This window comes from Clarias gariepinus, chromosome 12, assembly GCF_024256425.1.
Source record: "Clarias gariepinus isolate MV-2021 ecotype Netherlands chromosome 12, CGAR_prim_01v2, whole genome shotgun sequence".
NCBI lineage: Eukaryota > Metazoa > Chordata > Actinopteri > Siluriformes > Clariidae > Clarias > Clarias gariepinus.
Window position 1 is genome coordinate 16,727,781 of NC_071111.1, and position 13,551 is coordinate 16,741,331.

Sequence of the window (13,551 nt, forward strand, 5' to 3'; positions counted from 1 at the left end):
TTTTACTCAAAGGGTAAGAGATCATCTAGGGCCTTAAATGACAGATGCTGATTTACTGGAAGAATTTCAAAAGCTCTGCACAATATTTACAAAGTGTAAACATTTCAGCCAATATGTTTGCATGTCAGTGCAGGGTAAATAGGTCAATACGCTTTGATGTTGGGAAACTATGCGCAGATCTTTGTAGGTGCTCAGCTTTGTGTGGCAACAACATATCTACACTTTATAGTCAAGTGGTTTCAACATAAGTAGTGCTTTCTGTTGCAGCTTTCATCAGATAGAACACAGCATGCTGACCTCACTTTAGTAATAATTTGTATGCAGTTGCCAGCGGGGAAAGGCATGTGGTTAAAGCACCGCTCTGTAACAGATCAGTGCCACAAATTACGCAAGAGTGTATTTACCATCAGTGCGCATGGGAATTTGGTTTTGTAGCATTTGGTTGGTACTTGTTCGATTCGAATCAATTTTGTTTGCATAGTGTTTTTAACAATAGACATTGTGACAAAGCAGCTAAGAAAAAAGAATAGGTTGTGGAGTGGCTCGGTGGTAAAATTATTTTAGATATGCTTTGATCTACGGTTTGTTAGCATGGTTCAACATAAAAATAAATTTAAAGAGTATGTTTACTGTTCACTGCTTTTTTCCCATGTTGACACATTTTTTTTAATGTTCAGGAACCAGCTGCAAGGACTCCTAAAAAGGTATTTTCAAAAAGTTACTGTACTATAAAGCTGCATCACCATGATCATAGCTGAGAACAGAACAGAAAGTGTGTACAGGAAAAGTGACAGTGCCTAGTGAGTAAAATGCGCTTCTAAATGTCTTGTACTTAACCAAACACCATCCTGATCCTGACACAATAAGGTCACTTTGACTTTATATTTGAATTATATTTAATACCTGATTTCCTTCATGGTGCCTGTGCCAGCGCTGGGGTGGTGAGACATTTACAAACACATACCCCCATTGGCCTGTGGCATCCACAGAGCTAGGGAGAAGCAAACTAATAAAAATACAGCAAGAGGGTGAACAAGAACTCGGGCTGTCCTAGACTGACCTGTCACTGCTATTTCAGTCTGCCCAGAATGGATATATAGTATTTAGCTGCAGTGTTGTTGGCACCTGCTCAGGCGCCCACTGTTACCAGCTCTGCCCACTGTGCTCCTGCTCCTGCTCATTAACTCATTGCCAGCAGGAGAAAGGCGGGACCTACCATGCTGGAAAAGGAAAGATGGTGGAGGGGTGTTTGTAGGCAGAATTGACAAGTGCCAGTACCATGCTGTACAGCCAAATGCCAGCTGGACTCCAACTCATGGAAGAAAAAAATTAAATGGAATTGCAGTACTGCATTAAAATTGGGAGATAAAATATCTTTATGGCCAGAAACAGGCAAAAACACAATATATTTTCTCAAAGTCCCCGAATCTGTATTCATTAAGTTGCAAGTACAAAATGAATTGCCAGTAACTGTTATCGATATCAGAAGAAGAAAAACTATATGGAAAAGCTATGCAAATTTGTCCCAAGGTGTGAATGAGTGCATGAATGTGTCTATAAATGCTTTCTGCAAACTGTTTTTTCATATGCATTGTATTCCAGCCTTACGCACACTATTCCTAGGACCCACTGGGTAATGGTTAGGATAAAAACAGTTTTGAATAGGAATGAACAAATAAATAAATGAATGAATGAACAAATAGAAGAATAAAAGAATGATCAAAAGAAAGAAAGAATTAATAAAATTGGAGATGTCACATGAAGGACCCATGTGGTCGGTTTGGGATGCATGTGATGACTGTGGACTGTAGAGATGGTAGATGCAGGCAGCTGTTCTCTGCGGACTTGTGACTGCAGTCACTCAACGGACTTTTCAGGACTGAAATTCCCACAACAGTGTTGTACCTGAGCCACCTATAACAAAAGTCGACTTCATATTAACTTAAATACGTCTCCTGTTTCAGTATACTTCATCAACATCTAGCCTTCTAACACACAGTACATTAGGTGATTAATCCCTGGAATCTGGTATTGCCAAATTGAGGATGGGTTCCCTGTTGAGTCTGGTTTCTCTCATGGTTTCTTACTATTGACTTCTCAGGAAGCTTCTCCTTGCTGCCTTTGCTCTCAGTTTGGTCATCAGGAACAATATGATCATTTTGATTTATAAATATTTTCTGACACATTTCATTCTGTAAAGTTTACTTGCAGCTATCAACATTGGTAAAAGTGCTATATAAACAACTGAATTAAACCAAATTTAATAGTTTTATAATCAGATCTGACCATATGCAACTTTAATGGATGCTTATGTAAAGCTTAAATGCAAAGTCAATGACAAGTCTTTTAAACACTTGAAACCATAGAGGCTTCAAGGATAAAATATGAGTAATGTAATACCTCATACATTTAATCTAAATATTTTTTTTATTTTTTGGTATTGCTGTTTTTTTTTTTTTTTGGATTGCCAAACTATTTAAGTGAGAGTGAAGACTTTCATTTCAGTGCGTGATTCATGGTACTGTGCTTTGGCCTGCACGTGTACACTATGATTCAGATGACATTTGTTGCATAAATAAATTGGAATCAGCTGAGCTGTGACTGTTTGTGGTCCATGTGACAATGTCAATATTTTAGTCATCAACGAATTTCTGTACTTAGGGTAGTTAGCACTTTTGTCTTGCATCTCCAGTGTCTGGGCTTGATTCCTGCACGGGTCTGTGCGTATGGAGTTTGCATGTTCTCCCCATGCTTGGTGGGTTTCCTTCCACCGTGCACAGACATGCAGGTGATTCTATTTGGCCTTCCCAAAATTGCGTGTAGTCTGTAAATAAGTGTCTGTTTGAATGTGTGCCCTGCGATGGATAGGCACCCAGTCCAGTGTGTACCCAGCCTTGTGCCTCGGCAGGCACTCCTAACTCTCTAGACAGGATGAGGTAATATAGATGATGAGTGAGTAAGTAGGAATTTCTGGAGAGGTCCTGAAATACAGTCATGTATAAATAAAGTAGTTATTAATTGTTTATTTATGCTTTAGTTCGACAAAATAAAAAAATAATTTGTTGCAGTACAGTTACTACACTTGGACACAAAATCAAATAAATGGTCACAATGGTATAGTTAACAGTACACGCGCACACAGATGTTGACTATACAAGTGTTCCATGCCGCTGAGACTGATAAGATACTGTAAGAACCATCATGATTATGATCATGTGACGCTCAGCAGACACATCAGAAATACTTGTATTTCAAGACCTTGCTCGTTAATCAAAATTAAATTTCATAATCAACTTGCAAAATGCTTGCAGACCAAAGAGTCCTTTTAAAGAACAGACCTTTTTTTTATTGGCTGACCTTCAAGTCATTCTAGAATTAAAGTGCATTTTTTACAGGACCAGCCTGCTTTCCAGTGTAAACTGCATAGTGGAGTCTTTATAAAGAAGCTGTATGAATATTTGTGAGCATATGCTGTAACAGAGAAGTGAACTGTGCTGCTCTTTTTAAGATTAGTAATTTTTTCCACCAGCTTGTGCTGTTCCACTCCAGTGCTTTCCTAAGCACGACCGGAACAACCTTTAAATGATCTTTGCAGCATTGTCACAGCTTCATGTGGCTGCAGGACAATAAAAGTGTCTTTCTGTCTTCCTTCCGTCCACCTGTCTATGACTGAGTTGGCTAATTTTACTACAGTCAACAGTCTATTTGAGCCTTCGTGTTTTATATTGGTATAATAAAACTACGAAGTATGGCCTTCAACAGCAAGACAAAGTCCAGAGCCATGGGGGCAGAAAAATCCTTTGAAGTTCTGGGACATTTACACATTTCTTAGAAAGCTTAATTAATTATTACTGATTTAGTATCTTGGTATACTAATTTGGAACAGTGTGTGAGTTCTGAAGGAAATATTTACCTCCGAAACCAGTCATTAGTTCTGCTGTTGCACAGAGTATATTAATGTGCAATGTTCTTTTAACACTTAAAGCTTAATTAGAAAATAAGGAAAATTGCTTTTAACAGTAGACATTCTTACAAAAACAATTTAGAAATCCAGATGTATATTTATCCCTAATGAGCAATGGAAAGGAAAAACTCCTGGAGATGATGTTAGGAAGAAATCTTGAGAGAAACCAGACTTAAAAGGGAACCCATCCACTTCTGAGTGACACAAAATTGTAGGTTTATAATAGTACACAGCTGTGGAAGAGTAAATTAGATTCGCATAAAGTGAGCTTCAAGGATGTTCAGTATGAGCATATTATTAATAAGTCCTGAGATGGGCACAGGAAGTTTTTTTATGATTACTGGGGAAGTTCCTTAATCCAAATCTACAATTTCAATGGTAGATTATCAATTGAAGCAATGGTTAGACTTGGGCATAACCATTAAGCAGTATTATGTTTTACCATTGAGAAGTTTTATGTTTTACAAGGTCCATGTGGGACCAATCCATAGTACCAAATGTTATTTTACAAATGCAGCTCCATATAAAAATTAGAGCATCAGTCATGAGGCTAAGAGGAGCCACAGTAGTAGAAGTGGGTCAGGGTCAGTCACCGAAATCAGCACTTACTGTAACTTAGAGTGGTTTAAAAGCATTTATATTACGGTCAAAGCACACGCGGGTGCTCCTTTAGTCTACGGTATCTATAGCTATACTGGCATAAAGATGATCAGCATTCTTCTCAATATATTCTTTCTGTTGGTGTTTTGATGATAATGGTGATGGTGATGTCATGTCATTTGGGAATGCATGTTCAAATATCTATAGTAGTGCAAAAGTCTTGAGCCACCCATCATTTCAAAGAATAAATGCGATAAAAAGCTGCATTAATATTTAAATAATTCTGTCCTTCACTAATCAAAATGCCAAATTATGGTCATCAAAACAAATTGCATTAAAGCACTGGACCATTATAGGGTATATTGAAATTGAAGTTACATATTTCCAGTGGGTGCAATTGATCTTTTCCTCTCATTTCATATATGAAATAAAAATGGCATCAAAGATAAAAGAACATTTGCTAGCACTGCATATTTTATATATAAATGCATGTTCTCTGCCAAGCACATTTAGATCAGCACTCGTGTGTACTATTATTTATAACAGCCAGAGTAAGAGCCTATGTTAGCATTCAGCACGTGGCTCTGAGTGATAAGATGTTTCACATACAACAACTACAATGATTCCAGGGAACACCATAGAGCAATGCCAATGTTTTATACTCCTCTGAGAATGATAGCCACCCAATCTGGCCCTGCAAGGTGTTCTCAACTATTGATTGCCTTCTTGGAAGAGGCACTATCTTTCTTGGCATGGGGCAAAAATTGTTATATCTAACAATTGATGACAGCATGAAGGAGGGTAACTGATATCCATGGTCAGCACAGCAGGGAAAAGAAGTCTCATGTGCGTGTCTCATGCTATAAGCCTTGTCAGATGCACATGGAGCCCGGTCTGTTACATTTAGCCAATTTAGGGAAAGCCCATTTTTGAGTGAGATCAGAGACTTTAGTTATGAAACTCGTCAGCTAGTGGCAGAGACCGTGTAATAGGCATGAATGGTCTGTTTCTGGATAAAACAAAGCCCTGTGCATACAAATTAGAGCAAAGCAAGTTGCCAGTATCAGGTGTTTTGTTAAGCTAGGTCAAAAGGTTTGAATGCTATAAGAAACTACACTTGGTCCTTAAAGTGCTAAGTATTTATGTGTTCATTTACAGATTATCATCATATAAATAATGACACATACATATTACAGAAAATTTGTATTATGTGTTGGAAATTAAATATAAGGGATGTGAACCGCTCAAGACTGAAGCTATCTAGCTTAATTAAACTAAGATACATTTACTATTGAACACTGTTTATAGTGGTTATAAGAAGCTTCACATCAGCCGGAGCAGCAACACAATTCAGGTTTCTAAACAGCGCAATCAAACAAGCCATTAGTCTCTGGTTCAGTCATGTTGTGTTGCATTAAAGCAAACAGCTGTCTGGACACAGGTGCAGTTATTCTGCCTCCTGAACCCTCTGTATTTACATTTCATTTTCAGTTTTAACCTAAATGTTGACTGGACAACTGGCAGCTGTGGTGTGTCTGCCACTGCTGACTGGTGCAATGCTGGATAGCCAACTGGGACCACCTAACTATAGCTATTACTGGAAAGCATTGTAAATAGTCAAACAAATTCACTGACACTACGCCTATTGCAGCAATGACAGGTGAAAGGTTGCACACTTTGTTCCATGCTGTAAGCCATGGCGCTTTTTTTTGTTGTTGGCAAGAAGCCAAACATATCAGAATCAATCAGTCCCAGACATCCAGACCGCGGTCAGAGAGAGTGTGAGTTACCATGGAAACCACGATCAGTGCGACAGCCTGGAACTTTCAAGGTTCCCAGACTTGAGTGCCTTTTCTTTCAGATAGGGAGATTCTGACCTTCATAGAATGCCTGATTTGTTTCAGAATTGCGAGTGTCTCCCTTTCTCTGAAAGGAGTAGCTCTGAGAGCAGTCACAGTAGTGAGAGAGCACTCCACTTCGGATTGCTGAAATATTTAAATGCTCTCTGAAAAACTGCTTTTTCATTCAAGACACATGACATTCACACCAGCGCCACTTTCTTGCTTCTCATTGTTCATGCCAGCAAAGCTACTCTGGCACAGCCACCACTTAACCTTGCTGTGGCTCCATTTATATGGTGCCCATTTGAGGAACGGCAGTCCCGTGGGATGGCTATGTGGAAAGGACATCTGAAATGTCAGTTGGGGTTGGTGAGAGAGGACTAGAGCTCTAGGCCGCCTGAGGAAATGCCAGAGACCTTTGTCTGATCACGTGACTACCTTATAAAAAAGCAATCTTTAAGAGATTTCCAGGGATGCAAGTAACACCTGAGTCATGATAGGGAGAGGTGCCAAATAAGGCCATGTGACCTGTGTTTTCATCACATGCAACCACTGATCAGCTGCTTTCATTAAAGCAGTGACCTTGCCGCTACTCTCCAAAACCACACACAGACACACACACACACATGCTTGTAACCGGTTTCCCTACTATAACCAGCCGAGAGAATTTTATGTATCATTAATCCAATGTTACAACCTTCAGTCTTTCCATGCAGGGCCAGCATGCCAGTGGGTGTGTACACAGAGCTCGAGTTAACATGACTCACTGACTTCAGTGCCAGTAAATAGTAAATTCAAAATCAAAAATAGATTCATATCATTATTATATATGTTATATATAAAATGGCAATATAATATGACACTATGAGATATATATACACTACCGTTCAAAAGTTTTAGAACACTTTCTAACTCCATGATGGTTCCTGATTTTTATTTCTTTCTACATTGTAAAGGAATGCTGAAGGCGTCCAAAAAATGCATTAATCTCCTTTAAACAGTTGATATTGAGATGTTTCTGCTACTTATGCTCTGTAAAGACTTCATAGCGCCTCTATATTTAACAGTGCTGTTAATTGGTCATTTTTCAGGCTGATAACTCTAATTGAACTTCTCGTCTGAGCCAGAGGTAGGATTTGGTCTCGCCCTCCTGGGATGGTCTTTATGAGAGCGAGTTTCATTATGGTGCTTGACGGATTTTGCAAATCCACTTGCCAATACTGTTCTTGCAAGAACTATTACAGAAAGGCCGACCTCTGTGTCTTAAAATAACAAATAACTGTTGTTTTTCTTGTTGTTACATAATTACCTAATTCCATATGTGTTATTTTATAGTTTTGAAATCCCCAGTATTGTTGTAGAATGTAGAAAATAAATTACTAAACAAAAACAAAGAAATTTGCAAGTGTTCTAAAACATTTGAACGGCATATATATATATATATATATATATATATATATATATATATATATATATATGAGAGCATTTCCTTCCAAGGCTATGAAGCAGTTGCGGGATTAGAATCCAGGGCTCACATGACTGATGGTGTGTATGACGTATATGTGTAAGTTTATGGCCATGTGTAAGTTTGTTTATAGCCATGCAGCTAGGGTTGCTCATGTAAGGACCTGGGTAAATGAGTGACGCATATGACTCTGCAGCCATGACAGCAAGTGTACAGCAGGTGCAGGGGGTTGATGGATGTATAGACCTTTACCATGTCACGAAGTAATGGCACACTCAGTATCAAGAACTCAAGCAGTGTTTTTTCCATGGGCCTCTGGTCCAGGGATTGGCAAGGGGCAAGCTGCAATATTATTTGGTGTAGCACAGCTTGAAGTGTGTTTGTGCTGTGTAACTTGCGCTTAATTTACCCAGTATTAACTTTTACAATTTACTACTTAGATTTTTTTACCCAACTATCACCCTATGAGAAGCTGTCTGTATCAATATGAACCTTTTTTTGCTGTAGAAATGCTATAGTGTAAGTGAAAGTATAAACTTCCAAATTTCCAAAGAAATTGAACAGACCTGAAAAGAACAGAATGGCAGACACACAGAGAGAAATGAGACATACAGTAGCAGAGAGTGAGAGAGAGAACAAAATAGTAGTCATAGTAGTCATAGTAATAATGTACGCACAGCACCGCACTACCGCTTTAAACGTACGTTCACATCAAATACCACACAGAGCTTTATCAATAATCTCCCAAAGTTACCAACTTTGATTGGATCGCCATCTGACTCCAGAGAACTCGTTCATGCGACCAAATATTTAGAGTCAACACTTCATTATAGCTTAGATAATGTAGCTCCAGTTAAAAGGAAAATGATTGGAGATAAAAGACTCGCTCCTTGGTATAATGACCACACACAAAACCACTAAAACAAACCGCTTGAAAATTAGAATGCAAATGGTGTCCAACTAAATTGTTAGTATTCCAAATATCATGGAAGGAGAGCATCCTGAACTATAGAAAAGCTCTCAGTGCTGCTAGATCAACGTATCTCTCCACTCTTATAGAAAATAACAAAAAAAATCCTAGATTTTTATGTAATACCATAGCTAAATTAACTAAAAACAATACCACTGCAGAAATCTCCACAACAACAACAACATAGAGTAGTGAGGATTTCATGAACTTTTTCAATAACAAATCATAAATATTAGGCAAAAAATTTTGGTTTTGAAACCAGACAATTTAAGTAATACAGATGATAAACTAATCAAATCACATAAAAACCTAGAATAATTTACTCCTCTTGAAGCGAGAGAACTAGTTTCACTCATCTCCTCTTCAAAATCGTCAATCTGTGAATTAGATCCTATACCGACACATTTTCTTAAGCAGATAGTTCCAGCAATAACAGAACCCCTGTTGAAACTAATTAACTGTTCACTCAGCAGTGGGTATGTTCCTGAATCCCTTAAATTAGCAGTTATTAAACCACTAATCAAGAAACCTGACCTCGACCCCTGTCAGCTTTCCAATTACAGGCCGATATCAAACCTCTCCTTTATGTCTAAAATTCTGGAAAAGTAAATGACTTCCTATTGGCCTCTGATATAGTGCGTCACTATACTTTGCTTTTGACACTATTGATCATAGTATTCTCCTTCACAGATGTAGTAGGAATTAAGGGAACGGCCCTCTTGTGGCTCAGATCCTATTTGACTTATCGTTATCAGTTTGTAGATTTAGATGGTAACCATTCCTCAGTTCTCAAGTGGAGTTTGGTGTTCCACAGGGTTCAGTTTTAGGCCCACTGCTTTTTTCCCTTTACATGCTTCCTCTGGGCAACATAATTTGTAAACATGGTATTAGTTTTCATTGTTATGCTGATGACACACAATTATACGTTTCAGCAAAACCAGACAAGAAAAAACAGTTAACTAAAGTTGAGCAATGTATGCAGAACATAAGAGATTGGGTGTTAATTAATTTCCTTCTGCTTAATCCTGATAAGACAGAGTTTCTAGTCATAGGACCACAAGCAGCTAGAAGTAAGCTTTCTGATCACACTGTGATTTTAAATAGCCTTTCTGTTCCATCAAGTGCAATAGCAATAGACCTTGATGTAATTATAGAACCCAGCCTTTTATTTGAAGCACATGTAGATAATATTACCAGGATAGCATTCTTTCACCTCATCTCTTGGTCAGAAACCAAAATAAGGAATATATTGTCACCAACTGATGCAGAAAAATTTCATGCTTTTATCACCTCTAGGTTGGATTATTGTAACACCTTACTGTCTAGTTGTTCAACAAGGTGCATAAACAAGATTCAGTTAGTCCAGAATGCAGCAGCGAGAGTCCTCGTTCGAACCAGAAGATACGACCACATCACCCCTATCTTATCCACATTTCATTGGCTTCCTGTGAAATTTCGCATCGTTTTTAAAATACTACTATTAATGTATAAAGCATTAAATGGTCTTGCACCGCAGTATGAACTGCTAGTGTCTTACCATGCCTACTTCGATCAAAGGATGCAGGCTGCTTGTCAGTACCACGTATTATTAAAACTACAGCAGGTGGCAGAGCTTTTTTTTCACGAAGCCCCAAAGTTATGGAATAGTCTTTCAAATAGTGTTCAGGACTCAGACACAGTCTCAGTGTTTAAGTCCAGGCTAGAAACCTATTTATTTAGCCAAGCATTTTTGTAAACTGATTTGCCTTAGGTAAAGAAGCAGATCTGGGGGACTCATGGACATAGAGTATTATGGTGAACTGGTATGTTTAGATGCTGTCCTCCCCACTCTCATTGATCACTCAGGTTTGTTGACGGTGAGGTGATTGGTTGCTTTACATCTCAGGAAGCCCTCATGTCTGTGTTTCCTTCTGGCTCTCCCTTTTAGTTATGCTGTCATAGTAAGTCCTGCCAGAGTCCCTGCTTGCACTCTGCACTTAATATACATTCACCTTATACATTGTTTGTCTGTGACCATACCTAACTGCCCCATCTCTTTTGCCCTCTCTTCTTCTGCTCTCTTCTCTCTCTCTCCCTCTTTCTCTTTCCCTCTACCTGTCTCTCTGTCGAGGTACACATGTCTCTCCTAAGCTGCCAGTGATCCAGACCTTCTCTGCCCTTTGGACCTGTCTAACTCGTCCTGGAGTCCTGCTTCTGGTTGGAAATCTCGTCGCATCAATACACTGTGTGGTCTGCCTGGGATGCGTGTGGTGACTGGAGATGGTTCCACTTTTCCACGAAGACGGTCCTGTCCTCGACTGATGCAGACAGATGTTCTCTGAGGACTTGTGACTTCAGTCGCTCAATAGTTCAGGACTGGAATTTCCTACAGTCTACCTGAGCCTCCAGAAACAAACTGGACTCCATTTAATTTAATTTAACACATCTCCTGTTATACTTAACTTCCAGTCTCACATAGTTTTATGCAGATCAATCCCTGCTATGAATTTTCATCAAAATTAGGATGGGTTCCCTGTTGAGTCTGGTTCCTCTCAAGATTTTTTTCTATTACCATCGCCAGGAGTTTTTCCTTGCCACTGTCGCCCTCGGCTTGCTCATCAGGGACAATCTTATCATTTTGATTCATACACATTCACATTTTATACAGACTTATAATAATTCTTTTGATTGTGTAAAGCTGCTTTGCAACAATGTCAATTGTTAAAAGTGCTATACAAATAAAATTGAATTGAATTGAATTAAATATGTTAGAAATACTGAATTACAGGCAGAGGATCAGCTAATCTTTTGAACGTCTTGCTCCTCTGAATCACACATATGTAGCCAAGGCATTACAGCTGCCAGTTTCATGCCAGGTTACATAACAGGAACCATACCAGGAACAGTCTCATATCTCACACTGTTAAACCACTATTAAACCACTCTAGTAGGTTTATATGGTATCATACCTTAAGTTAAGTAGAGAAAGGTCAAAAGAATCTCTCATAATGTGTCTGTATAAAGAAAAGTTTGCATTAGTTAACTTTGGAAATTGGGAGCGACATGTTCCTGTCAATTCGGCAGCTCATTTTCCATGATTGAGTGTGAGTGATGGAGAGAGAGAGAGAAAGAGGGGGGGGGGGGGGGCTGCCAGGCTAGTGTGACATTTCCCCATGAGGACAGAGTGTTCTGGATATCAGAGAGAGGCGGCTGAGGATTGAAAAATCAGCAGCACTCTTATCATAGACAGAAAGGGTGAGTGCACACAGGCACACACAAGGAAATGAAAGATGATGCCTTTGTTCCTGTTTTAAATATGTTCAACCCACACACACATACATGAAAAATCAGATATGCACATTATTACATTCAAATCTAATTTCTAAAGAAGGCGTTCAATATGTTAACACAAAGAGGTGGAAGAGGGTATATACATACCAAATAGCAATATACTCATTTTAACAACCAAAACTACACTATTCAGCTATACACTAAATGTCCATCGGTCATGTTACAATATATCTGACAGTACAAGCTTCTTCTGTTAGAAGAGTCAGCTACTATCATGAGGGCTATCTATTGCACTGGAACCTTATATCTTAGACATAATTGACCTAATAAGATCTATGCCTTGAAATGCCTTAAGCTTATCTTGCTGTAGCTAAAATACATAAAATGAGGTTTTACATGAAATTAGATTTCCATTTTTTTAATTTTTGAGTGACAATTCTACCACCTGGTCTAGAGCCTGAATCCTGGAGGTTGGTGTCTAGATAGATATTGTATTCCCAAATTTGAGAGGGTTTGACTAAAAAAAAAAAAAAGGCCCTCCTGTAAGAAACTTTGGAAAGAAGAAGCAACACTAGGGCTGATTTCTTTCTAGCTGAAACTATTTGTTCAGTATTGGTAATATCGGTTATATTAGACAAAATCTAATACTCTTATACATGCCAAAATAGGCGCATTTGGTGTTGCCTCATGGTCAGAGAAGAAGTTTTAATGGGTTGCCAGATTGGGTTTGTATAAAAAATACTTCCCCGTGAACAAACTCATGTTTTATAACAAATAATCACACACACACACACACACACACACACACACACACACACACACACACACACACTTGAATCATAAACAAGTTTGTGTGGAGTAATGTAGAAAATAGTCTATACATCTTAGAAACTCAGCACTTTCAAAAAATTAAACAAAAAATTTGATATAGTTAGATGATAATTTTGCTAAAACTTGGCATGCCTGTTTAATCTAATGTTTTGGTCTTTCACATGGGAAGCAGTTGTGCTGCATCAAACACAACTGATCAAACATGTGATTAGACATTAAAAAAGAGCTGCTGGACTGTATGCTGTAAGGCGTCATGTCCTAGCTGCTAATTACAGGTTTACTCACTAAACAGGAGCCTATAGACATTATTGTCAATTGTGATTTAAAGCTGTCAATTTTAATATCAGCCATCCCCGGAAAAAAACGTTGTTGCTGCTTTCATCCTTCAAATAGTTTTTAAAAGAATACCAAAAGCAAACATATTAAATATTGTTCAGTCAATCTATAAATGACATAAAATGACAAATAGCAACAATAAGTGCATTATTTTTCTTCCTTGAACAAATGGAAAACATTTGTGGTTTTCATGTTTATCCTCAAAGTTTTGTTATTAAGTTAGTGATATATATCAGGCTTTAGCCTACTCTTTTAATATACCTACATCACTGGC